Below are 12,715 nucleotides of genomic sequence, written 5' to 3'. Positions count from 1 at the left end.
TCCCACAATAGCCATTGTAGTTTGGCTGAACAGAACAAACAGGTTATTGTCTGAGAACAGATGCAGGAGATGATTTGGCCAAATTGCTCATTCTAAGGTGAGTGGTTTTATACAAATGGAGTACTAATCACAATCCTCTACCAATTATGGAAGCAGACCAAGAATAAATCTGCAAATGAGAAGAGCCCTTCCCTCCTTTCTCAAATTAAGAATGTAATCACATTGGAAATGCAAAGGAAAACAGATTTGCTGAAAGATAGACATCTTCATATAATATATTTTTTTTATAATCATAGAAAACTTTGTACTCTTTCTTACTGGTTAAGGAGTCAGCAGAAATGCCTGTAAAGATACATTGCATTATTTTATCACTTTATATATACTTGTTTCATGGCATTATCTAGACCCTTGCTGCCTAAAATCTGGTTCTATGGAACAGGTAACATCAGAATTACTTGAGAGCTTGTTAAAAAAAAATGTGGAATTGGTCAAGATTCATTTGATTATTTGGGGTTTCTTGGGGGTTCCCTACACATTTTAGGATTACTTTATTTCTATTAAAAATGTCATTCAAATTTTGATAGGGATTGCATTGAATTTATAGATTGCTTTGGCTACTGTGGATGTTTTAACAATATTAATTCTTAAAAATTAAAATGGAACTACCATACAATTCAGCACTTGTACTTCTGCGTATATATCCAAAGGAAATGAAATAAGTAAGTCCAGGAAATATCTGCATTTCCATGTTCATTGCAGCATTATTAACAATGGCAAAGATACAGAATCAAATTAAGTGTACATGTGTCCATCAATGGATAAATGGATTAAAAACATGCTATATATACACAATGAAATACATTCAGTCTTAAAAAGGAAAGAAGTCATGTTATTTGTGACAGTGTGGATGCAACGGGACATGATACTAGGGACATGAAATAAGCCAGGCACAGAAAGACATTTATATGTGGAATTTTAAAAAGTTGGTCTCATATAAGTAGACAGTAGAATAGTGGTTACAGAGGGTTGGGGGCAGGAAGAGATAGGGAATGAGGAGATATTGGCTAAAGAGTACAAAGTTTCAGTTCAAAAAGAGAAATTCTGGAGACCTATTATATGGCATGGTGATTATAGTTGATAATATGCTGTGTACTTGAAAATTGCTAAGAATAGATTTTAAATGTTCTCATCACAAAATAACTGTGAGGTGATAGACGAGTTTATTAACTTTCACAATGTATACATACATCACAATATGTTGCACGCCATAAATGTACAGTTTTTAAGTTGTCAGTTAAAACATAATAATTGCAGGCCCCTTCTCAAATCTGTTGTCAGAATCTGCATCTTATTAAGAAGATTTGTGTGCACAGTAATGTATGAGAAGTGCTACTCTAGAATATAAGCTTGTAGAGGGCAGGCATGTGACATCTTCCTGTGTTCTTCCATATTGTCTGGCACCTGCTGAACCATGAGGAATGAGTCAATATGCTGGACTACATAAAATATGAACAGAGTGTTCACTTATCATACTATTTAAATATAGTACCTTTCTATGGGATTTATGTTATTGCTTAGGGAAGTTCATATGGAAGAAAACACTCCATGTGTTCACCAGCACATAGTGCATTAAAAAAACCCTAAATTTCTCAGCTACCCTTGCAAAAATCAAGCCTGTGGCCCGAGTACCAGCCAACAGGGTATGGATAGGATGCATGGTCACAGGAGTTGCTATCCAATCCTTAGGGCTGATTGCATCCCCATGATTGTGAGATCTAGTGCAAAATGGAAATGTGAGGGCCCCTTTGCAAAAATCAACAACTTCAAGTTGGTGGCAGCATATCAGTAAACCAAAAAAGGATCTTTTGGGCAAGGAATGGGTGAGTGGGAGCTATGTGACTATGCAGATTGCATGCCCTTGAGCCGGCCCTGGCCACACTGTAACTCCTCTCTTCTCTGGCCTTGGCAGCTCCTGGTACCATCGATGAGATTGGGGGCATTATAACATGCTAGAGTCTTCGTCAGCCTATGTGCCTGAGTGACCATGGGGAGCAGAGTCCCTGTCAACACTCTTTGGACATGTAGTGAAATAAATGTTTGTCTCTGTGAACCACTGAGATGCCACGGTTCATTCATGACTGCCTCATCATCTAGCCCATTGTGGCTTAAACATCTGAGTTGCTGCCAGTCACACATGAGTGAAATTGGGAGGAAGAGATTAAAACTAAATTGAGAGACTGAGGAAGCAATGGGCGTGAAGAATTGGCACAGAGAGCAGAACTGGAGTATGCAGGTTTATACCAGAGAAATATTTAAGAGAGAAGTAGAGCATTTATTTAGAGAGAGTTTGAGGAAAAGCAAAAAGGAGATGAAGGGAACGTTCACCAGACGTCCTCCTCTTTTCTGAGTTAATATGAAAGAAAAAGCATCTGATAATGAAAAGGCGAGTCAGGGTTTATGAAAATGCACATTGAAACAACTACCGTGGAAACCTAAGAGACCAACAGGAGATGGATAATAGGATGCGTGCAGATAAGACCAAGATGATTGCAGCCTGTTTGGGGGCTGCTGGTGTCAAATAATATAACTGAAGAAGCCAGAGGGGATGGAAGGAAAAGATGATCCAATATCATGAACAAAACAGGCAGTTTGAGTTAGATTTTATAGAATATCTATTATCTTCATAATTAAGGATTCATTGTTCTATCAATGTAAATCATGACCATTTTGACAATTTCAAATAGGTCCAAAGAATCACACATGGTGATTGTCACTTGGGAAAGGGTACCCGGTCACTTAGAAAGGCCTCCAAGGGCGGCATTTCCTTTGGTAAAATTACCACAGGGCAGATAATGATTATTATACCTGAAAATTCGGAAGTCTGATATTATAAGAAAAAATAGAAATGTCAGGCAGACAAAGATAGATGATCACATTCTCTCCCTGTACCCAAACTACACAGGAAGCTAATTTAAAACTGCATTGCTAATTGAATAAGTTTTCTCCAAAGAAGTAAAGATAACCACAAACACATTAAATGCTCACTACGTGCCAGATACTCCTCTAAATGCTTCATGTTTATTTCTTTAAACCTGTAATAATCATGACAGCATGGTTCTTGTTATCTCTATTTTTCTAGATGAGTACAGTGAGTCAGAGACAGACTAACTTGTCCAAGTTCACATAAGTAATAAACGGTCTAGTTGTGATTTGAACTGTTTGCTCATGCTGTGGTGTTGGAGTTAAATGAGGTAGTCTGACATCACACCATTGGCAAAAAGAGACTACTCCAGCTGGTCCAGGCAGCTTAGCCTTTCCTTTTGGGTAAGTTACCAGGGAAACCATTTTTTTAAAAGGATGCCAGGGGAGGCAGGATAGCTTGCTTCATGGTTAGGAGTGTGGGTGTTCGAGTCATCACTTCTTGGGGTCACATCTTTCCTTCATTATCTTGATTTTGTATAATTTGGACAAATTACTGAATCTTTTGTCTCTAAACTCTAAAATGTGGACACCATAGTAGAGAATAGTTGTAAAGATTAAATGAGATAGATTGAGTTGAGAAGTCAATCAATGTTAGCTGTTTTAATTAGTGAAAATAGAACCAGATCAAAGGTAATTATTGATTATTTTATTAGACCCATGTTGTACTATTTCCAGCAAATCTTCTTTAAATATTCAGCGCAACTGGCTCCCAGAGTTGTAAGGGCTCGTTTCTGTCAGCAGGGCAAAATTCTAACAGCTAAAAGCTCAGCTGTTAAATCCTTCTGCAATCCTGTATCAATTTACTTTCTCTCCATATCTTTTTTTTTTTTTTTATTTTGGCATATTATGGGGGTACAGACTTTAAGGTTTCAATAAATGCCCATTCCCCCCCTCCCCCCAAAAGTCTGAGTCTCCATCATGACCATCCCCCAGATGGTGCACATCTCACTCACTATGTATGTATATACCCGCCCCCCTCCCCCCTCCCCCCTGCCCAATACCCTATTACTGTAGCACCTATGTGTCTACTTAGGTGCTACTCAGTTAATACCAGTTTGCTGGAGAATATATCTGGTGCTTGTTTTTCCATTCTTGGGATAATTCACTTAGTAGTATGGGTTCCAGCTCTAACCAGGAAAATATAAGGTGTGCTATATCACCATTGTTTCTTAGAGCTGAATAGTACTCCATGGTGTACATATACCACATTTTATTAATCCATTCTTTGATTGATGGGCACTTGGGCTGTTTCTACAGCCTTGCAATTATGAATTGTGCTGCTATAAACATTCGAGTGCAGGTGTCTTTTTTGTAGAGTGTCACTGGATCATTTGGGTATATGCCCAGCAATGGGATTGCTGGATCAAATGGTAGATTCACTTGTATCGCTTTAAGGTATCTCCATATTGCTTTCCACAGAGGTTGAACTAGTTTGCAGTCCCACCAGCAGTGTAGGAGTGTTCCTCTCTCTCCGCAACCACGCCAGCATTTATTGTTTGGAGATTTTTTGATAAAGGCCATTCTCACTGGGGTTAAGTGATATCTCATTGTGGTTTTGATTTGCATTTCCCTGATGATTAGAGATGTTGAGCATTTCTTCATATGTTTGTTGGCCATTCTTCTGTCTTCTTTAGAAAAATTTCTGTTCAAGTCCTTTGCCCACTTTTTAATGGGGTTATTTGATTTTTTCTTCCTAATTTTCGTGAGTTCTAAGTATATTCTAGTTATCAGTCCCTTATCGGATGCATAGGATGCAAAAATTTTCTCCCATTCTGTAGGCTGTCTGTTTACTTTCATGACTATTTCTTTGGCTGTGCAGAAGCTTTGTAGTTTGATCATGTCCCATTTATTTATTTTTGTTGCTGCTGTGATTGCCTTTGGGGACTTCTTCATAAACTCTTTGCCCAGGCCGATGTCTAGGAGAGTGTTTCCAACTTTTTCCTCTAGAGTTCTAATAGTTTCATATCTTAGGTTTAAGTCTGTTATCCAGCGTGAGTTGGTTTTTGTGAGAGGTGAAAGGTGTGGGTCCTGTTTTAGCCTTCTACAGGTGGCTATCCAGTTTTCCCAGCACCATTTATTGAAGAGGGATTCTTTTCCCCAGCGTATGTTTTTGTCTGCTTTGTCAAAGATGAGATGGCTATATGAGGATGGTTTTATATCAGGATTCTCACATCTGTTCCACTGGTCAATATTCCTGTTTTTGTGCCAATACCATATTGTTTTAATTACTACAGCTTTGTAGTATAGTTTGATATCTGGCATATTAATGCCTCCCATTTTGTTTTTGTTGCCTAGAATTGCTCTTGATATTCGGGGTCTTCTTTGGTTCCATACGAAGCGTAAAATTATTTTTTCTATATCTGTGAAGAATGCTGATGGGATTTTAATAGGTATTGCATTGAATCTGTAGATCAGTTTGGGTAGTATAGACATTTTGATGATGTTGAGTCTGCCGATCCACGAGCATGGTATGGATTTCCATCTGTTTACATCCTCTGCTATTTCCTTCCTCAGTGTTTCATAGTTCTCCCTGTAGAGGTCTTTTACCTCTTTGGTTAAATATATTCCTAGGTACTTTAATTTCTTTGTTGCTATTGTGAAGGGAATTGAGTCTTTGATTTGGTTCTCAATTAGATTGTTGTTGGCGTATATGAATGCCTCTGATTTCTGTGTATTAATTTTGTATCCTGAGACTTTACTAAATTCATTGATCAGTTCCAGGAGTTTCTTGGTTGAATCCTTGGGGTTTTCTAGATACAATATCATATCATCAGCAAACAGTGAAAGTTTGATCTCTTCTGCCCCTATTTGGATACCTTTGATTCCATTTTCTTGTCTGATTGCTGTAGCCAAGACTTCCAGCACTATGTTGAACAGAAGTGGAGATAGTGGGCAGCCTTTTCTGGTTCCAGTTCTAAGTGGGAATGATTTCAATCTTTCCCCATTCAGTATGATGTTGGCTATGGGTCTGTCATATATGGCTTGTATCATTTTTAGGTATGTCCCTTCTATGCCTATTTTCTTAAGTGTTCGTATCATGAAAGGGTGTTGAATTTTGTCAAAAGCTTTTTCTGCATCTATTGAAAGGATCATGTGGTCTTTGTTTTTGCTTCTGTTTATGTGGTGAATTGCATTTATAGATTTACGTATGTTGAACCATCCCTGCATCCCTGGGATGAAGCCCACTTGGTCGTGGTGGATTATTTTTTTGATAAGTGTCTGGATTCGGTTAGCTAAGATTTTGTTGAAAATTTTTGCATCTATATTCATTAGGGATATTGGTCTGTAGTTTTCTTTTTTTGTTGCATCCTTTCCTGGTTTTGGTATCAGAGTAATATTCGCTTCATAAAAGGTGTCGGGGAGGTTTCCGTTCTTCTCGATGTTGTGGAATAGTTTCTGCAAGATAGGTACTAGTTCTTCTTTGTAAGTATGGTAAAATTCAGGTGTGAAGCCATCTGGACCGGGACTTTTCTTTTTAGGGAGATTTTTAATTGCTGTTTCTATTTCAGCTGTTGAGATTGGTCTGTTCAGGGAATCTATTTCTTCCTGGTTGAGCCTAGGGAGGCTGTGTGTTTCTAGAAATTTGTCCATTTCCTCCACATTTTCCAGTTTGTGTGCATAAAGATTTTTGTAGTATTCATAAATTGTATCTTGTATCTCTTTGGGATCAGTTGTGATATCTCCTTTTTTATTCCTGATGGAGCTTATTAGAGATTTCTCTTTTCTGCTTTTCGTTAGCTTAGCCAATGGTGTGTCAATTTTGTTTATTTTTTCAAAGAACCAACTTTTTGTTTTATTAATCTCCTGAATAGCTTTCCTGTTTTCAATTTCGTTTAGTTCTGATTTGATCTTGTTGATTTCACTTCTTCTGCTGGGTTTGGGGTTGGTCTGTTCTTCTTTTTCCAGCTCTTTGAGTCGTTTCATTAGATTGTCTATTTGTGATCTTCTTGCCTTTTGGTTATAGGCTTTTAGGGAGATAAACTTTCCTCTCAGAACTGCTTTAGCTGTGTCCCAGAGGAGTTGATAACTTGTCTCTCCATTGTCATTTTCTTCATAGAAGTTTTTTATTTCCGTCTTGATTTCTTCATTTACGAAGTAATCATTTAGTAGGAGGTTGTTTAATTTCCACGTTTTTGTGTAGAAATGTGAGTTTCTGTTAGGGTTGATTTCTAGTTTTATTCCACTGTGATCTGAGAAGGTACATGGTATGATTTCTATTTTTTTAAATTTCTTGAGATTTTCTTTGTGTCCTAGGATATGGTCAATCTTAGAGAATGTCCCGTGAGCTGATGAGAAGAACGTATATTCAGTGGATTTTGGGTAGAATGTTCTGTAGATGTCTGTCAGACCCAATTGTTCTAGAGTTTTGTTTAAGTCCATTATTTCTTTATTAATTTTCTGTTTGGAGGATCTGTCTCGTGCCGTCAGTGGGGAGTTGAAATCCCCGGCGATTATGGAGTTGCTATTAATCCATTTGCTTAGCTCCAGTAAGGTTTGCTTTATGAATCTGGGTGCACCTAAGTTGGGTGCATATATATTTAAAATTGTTATCTCTTCTTGTTGGACTGTGCCCTTCACCATTATATAATGACCCTCTTTGTCTTTTACTACTTTTGTTGGTTTAAAAACTAAATCGTCTGAAATTAGAACTGCCACACCAGCCTTCTTTTGGCTTCTATTTGCTTGGAATATTGATCTCCACCCTTTTATTTTTAGTCTATGTGCATCCTTGCAGGTTAAATGTGTTTCCTGAAGACAGCATATACTTGGCCTGTATTTTCTTATCCATTCAGCCAGCCTATGTCTCTTGAGTGGAGAGTTTAAGCCATTCACATTTATTGAGAGAACTGATAGGTAAGGTAGATTACTGATCATTCTGTTGGGTTGGATGTTGTTGCTATGATTTCTGTCTTGAGCCATTGTAATATCTGGCCTTTAATATCTTTGGGTTTTGGTTGTTTTTATATCCGTGGATTATTATTATGATGTTCCGTGCATAACGCTGTTTTAAGTACTTCTTGTAGGGCTGGTCTTGTCTTGGTGAATTCTCTGAGCCTTTGCTTGTCTGCGAATGTTTTTATTTCTCCTTCATATATGAAGCTTAGTTTTGCAGGGAATAATATTCTAGGCTGGGCATTGTTTTGTTTCAAAAGAGTGAGAATGGGGCCCCAGTCTCTCCTTGCTTGTAAAGTCTCATTAGAGAAGTCTGATGTTATTCGAATTGGCTTTCCCTTGTATGTCACTTGCTTCTTTTGTCTTACAGCTCTTAGAAGGGCCTCTTTAGTTGATACTTTGGTCAGTCTGATGACTGCATGACGTGACGTCTTCCTGTTTGCATTGAATCTCCCAGGGGTCCTCTGGGCTTCTTGAACTTGTATATCGAGATTTTGAGCAAGGCCTGGGAAATTTTCCTCTATTATATCTTCAAAAAGCTTGTCCAGCCCTTGAGTGTTGTCTTCCTCCCCTTCGGCTAAACCTATGACCCTCACGTTAGGTTTTTTCACATAATCCCACAGCTCTTGTAGACTTTGGTCTTTTCTCTTGTTTCTCTGCTGTATTTCTGTGACTGATTTATTTAATTGGAAGGTGTTATCTTCAAGCTCTGAGATTCTTTCTTCTGCTTGATCTACCCTGTTCTTGAGACTTTCCACAGTATTTTGTAGTTCTCTGAGTTGATTCTTCATCTCCAGGACTTCGGTTAAAGTTTTCTTCACTGTGTCAATCTCTTTGTTGAACCTTTGTTCCATTTCTTGGAGGTTTTTTGTGTTTTCTTGGTGTTGGTTATTGAGTTGTTGTTGCAGCTGGGTGAGTGTTCTTATGATCCACATACGAAATTCCTTTTCTGTCATATTGGTTGCCTGATTTTGGTCGGTGTCCGTTTCTAGGGGGCTGGTGCTCCTCCTTGGGGGTGTGTTTTCCGTTTGGTTCTTCATATTTCCTGAGTTCTTTCGCTGATTTCTTCCCATGTCGATCGGTTGTTGTTTCTTTCCTTAGGTTATTGTTTGGGTATTCACACACATTGTTTAGTTTCTGAGGCGTTAGGTGGTGCCTGTGGGTGAAATTGGACCACTCCCTGTATATTGAGTCAGTGGGTGCCGTGGAAAGGCTGTGCAAGATGCCGTCCCTGTCAGTAGGTGGCGTTTGCTTGGAGGAACAGGCTATGGTGTTGATTTTGAGTCCTGTTATCAGCTCTCGTTCTGGGTGGAGCTGGGTTGGGTAAGCCTTCCCTCAGGCCGTTATCAGGGGTCAAAGTTCTGTTCTCTGCTGTCAGGGCGGGGCTGGAATGGTCCTGCTCAGCCAGAAAGTCTGGGTGTGGGGGTGGGGCTGTCTGAGACCCACAGTCTGCAGCAGGCCTCGCTTCTTTCCACCCTCCCCAACTCCGCAGCTGCTCCTGAGCCTCTGCCAGCAGGCCAGACCACAAGCCACCAGGCCTCCCCGGACTGTGATGCCGGCGGGGAGGTTCCCTGCACAGGAATGCCACCTGGGTTGGGCGCACGGCCTCCTCCTGGGACGCCGTTCCGCCCAATCCGCCCCTGGAGGCACACAGACCTCAGTAGGCTGTTCACGTATAATCCTTCTGTGCCCGGGGCAATGCTAGCCCTCGGTGCAGGGGATCTGGTCTCCAGGTCCGACCTCTGGGTCCCAGAGTTCAAACTGTATTCCCACCAGGGAGAGGATTTCCGGTCCTAATTCACCCACAGGGAGCCCAAGCTGGGTCTATGTCTCTCAGCCTCTGAGTCGGCACCGTTTTCCTGGGAACACGGTGCCAGCAGCACCTGCGAGGGCGGGCGGGGTCCCAAACGGGAAGGTCCCGTTCCCTGGAGGTGCCTCCGGCTGGTGGCTGTATTGTCTCTCTGGGCAGCCGCGGGTAGGGTCGGCGGAGGGGGGGAGGAGGCAATATGGTGCCTGCCGCGCGGCTCTCCGTGCACACGGAGGTGCCCGGAGGAAGTTGGGAACCTGGTGCCACGTCTGCTACAGGCTCACCGTTGGCAGGCGGCGGCAGTCTCTGGGCTGGTGTCCGCAGGTCTCTCCACCCGCTGGGGAGCCCACCAGCAGTCCCGAATGCAGGGGAGGGGAAACAGCGAATCCACCTACCCTTGCCGCTGGTCTCCGGGCTGCTCCGGTGGTCTCAGCCTCCAGTTCTCCTCCTCAGCCTCCTCCCGTGGAGTCTCCCGGGGTCTCAGGTACCCCTCCTTCCGGCCCTTGTCCGCTGTATGCTCGTCTTCTTGCTTCTTTCCTCTAGTTTCTGCTAGAATCTGTCTTTTCTGCAGAGACCCTCTGTCTGGCGGTGTTATTCGTCCGCCATCTTGCTCAATCTCCTCTCTCCATATCTTTTAATATTATTCAACACAAACCCTTCAGTGCAGTCCCTCAAACAAGCCCCATTGTCTTTGCTCATGTCATTTTCCTTTTCCATCTTTCAGACCCAGCCTGGAACTCACTTTTTCATGAACTCTGCTTGGAATACCCTGTTCTATAGTAATGCACTTCGCTTCTGAGCTTCAAGAACACTGATCTCTGCTAATATTCTCTGTATTGGTTCCTTCTTGTAGTATTTTCTCAATGTCTGTTTACAAATGCATAGGAGAGAGAAAGCCCCTTGCTGTCAAACACCATGTCTTAATGCGGCTGATTAAGATCTATTATTTCACATGACTACTTTGAGGTGGATACACCTTAATGTGTCAAAATGTAAGAACAATTTTTAATAATCGAGTTTTATATGCAAAAGAGAGCTCAGACCCTTACTTAATCCCCGCTGTCGAATACATTCCTGAGCCCTACTCCATCTTGAGTGGAGTCAGCAATGGAGCCTGGCACAGGGATATAGTCAAAGTCTCTTCTGCCCCTGAATTTACAATAAAGAAAAAAAGAAATGTCTATGACATCAAAATGCTCCTGCAGTCAACATGGGCTTTTTGAAAGCGCTTTATCAAAATGACAAGTGCCTTTCAGAAAGCATCCACATCCTTTTTGAATTCTTAGTTGCCACCCATTATTTTGTTCTTTCTAGAAGCTACATTTCAGTACCTACTATGTGTTAAGTCTCAGCTACAGGTATTCAAACTATAAAATAATAAATGTTTGCTGAAAGAAGAACACACTGTCTTAGAAGAATACCTCCCAAACCCTTAATTAAAATATCTGTACCTACATATCCATAGACAGATAGGTAGATTGATAATCTATATGATGACAGGGTAATTAAATTAACATTAATTTCTGAGAATGGACTCTTGAATCGATGCACCTACACCACCCTGCAATATAGACGGAAGAAATTCAGCTAGGAATTTTAATGTGCAAAAACTGAAAAGTAAGCATAGGCAATAAAAAATGTTTTTAAAAATGTCACATTACAAGAAAGGAAGGCAAAGTGATCATTACAACAGAGGAGATTGATGATTCTTTCTTTAGCTTAAATCTTTGTCGATTAGCACATCTATTTTTCTCCTAGAGATATGTTTGTTAGCACTAAATCACGGGCCCATCCATACAGACAGGATATATATATGTACATATCTTGGAACTGCCGGGCATTCGGTGTCTACGCTTGTCTCGAAGAATAATGGCTGAGATGGGTAGGGGGCCATCAGTCACCTTCAGGCTCCCTGTGCCCTCTTTCAGTCCGATAATGGCTCATGCCTTCCCGGTAGAGTAGTTAGTGGTGGCTTTGAGGAAAGTTTATTACTGCCTCTTCCCTTTAAAAGACCCCTTCTTTCACTGTGCTGCCCTCTCACTTCAATAGGACTGACCACACACACAGAGTGCTAGAGCCATGAACGGTTACAGGAAATTGTAGTGAAACAGGCTCAAGAATGTGAGGCTCAGACCTAATAAATGACCATGCCTAGAGGTCCAGGACAAGGTTCTTCCTTGCAGTTTTGGAAAAATGCCAAGAGGGAATAAGCTCTGAGCAAGTCTTCCCTTTTTTCCTGCTCCGGTGCTCTTGGTCCTACGGCGCAGGTTCCTTGCTGAGGACACACGGGCTACTGTTGGGTACGGAGCTCAGGTCATCTGTCTTCTCCCCACAGCCAAACCAGAGGGCTCCACGCTGAAACGAAAGGATCTGGGCACTGAACTTCAAATGACCATTGCCCGAAGGAGCTGATGCACATTTCTGTTAGTCGTGAGTGGGACTCATTTGAACAGGCATGTCTCACTCAGGATTGGGAGACGGATGTATTATATTTCACAGGGCTTCTGGTGGGCCAGAGGTGGGTCAGGTTGGACATGTTGGGGGTGAGATGGTGTTCTCAGTTTTGTACTGAGTATCAGAAGGGCCTTAGCAAGTATATCACACCTAGTTCATGGGTCCTTCTAGATTTACTTGGCCCCGTTTGCTCACAGACCTTAACTGCTCATGCCATGGCAAAACTCTGACTACCTGCTGTGTGATCATCTGTCAGGATAAGGACTGGCCTTTGGCCTAGCCTCCACTGGGCCTGCTGCAGAGGGAACCCTGGGGGCTCCAACATCCAGGACTGACCCAACCACATCCACGAGGCTACTGGTCCTCATGCTCTTTCTGCCTCAGAAGAAGCATCCTGCCTTAGGCTATGGGGCTTGTCTTACCCAGCAGCTGCTTGGAAGGACTAAGTAACTGAACCCAAAAGTAGAGGAAGATTAATGGCCTGTGTGGCAATTTTTGACTAGGTCCACTTTCATTGGTAGAACTAAAATAAATATTTTAACAGGTCCACTGTTAAAAATTGCAGAGCCTGTCAAGACT

Source organism: Microcebus murinus, chromosome 21 (genome assembly GCF_040939455.1).
Source record: "Microcebus murinus isolate Inina chromosome 21, M.murinus_Inina_mat1.0, whole genome shotgun sequence".
In the NCBI taxonomy this organism is placed as follows: Eukaryota; Metazoa; Chordata; class Mammalia; order Primates; family Cheirogaleidae; genus Microcebus; species Microcebus murinus.
The sequence above is the reverse complement of the archived record's forward strand: the minus strand, read 5'-3'. Positions refer to the sequence as shown.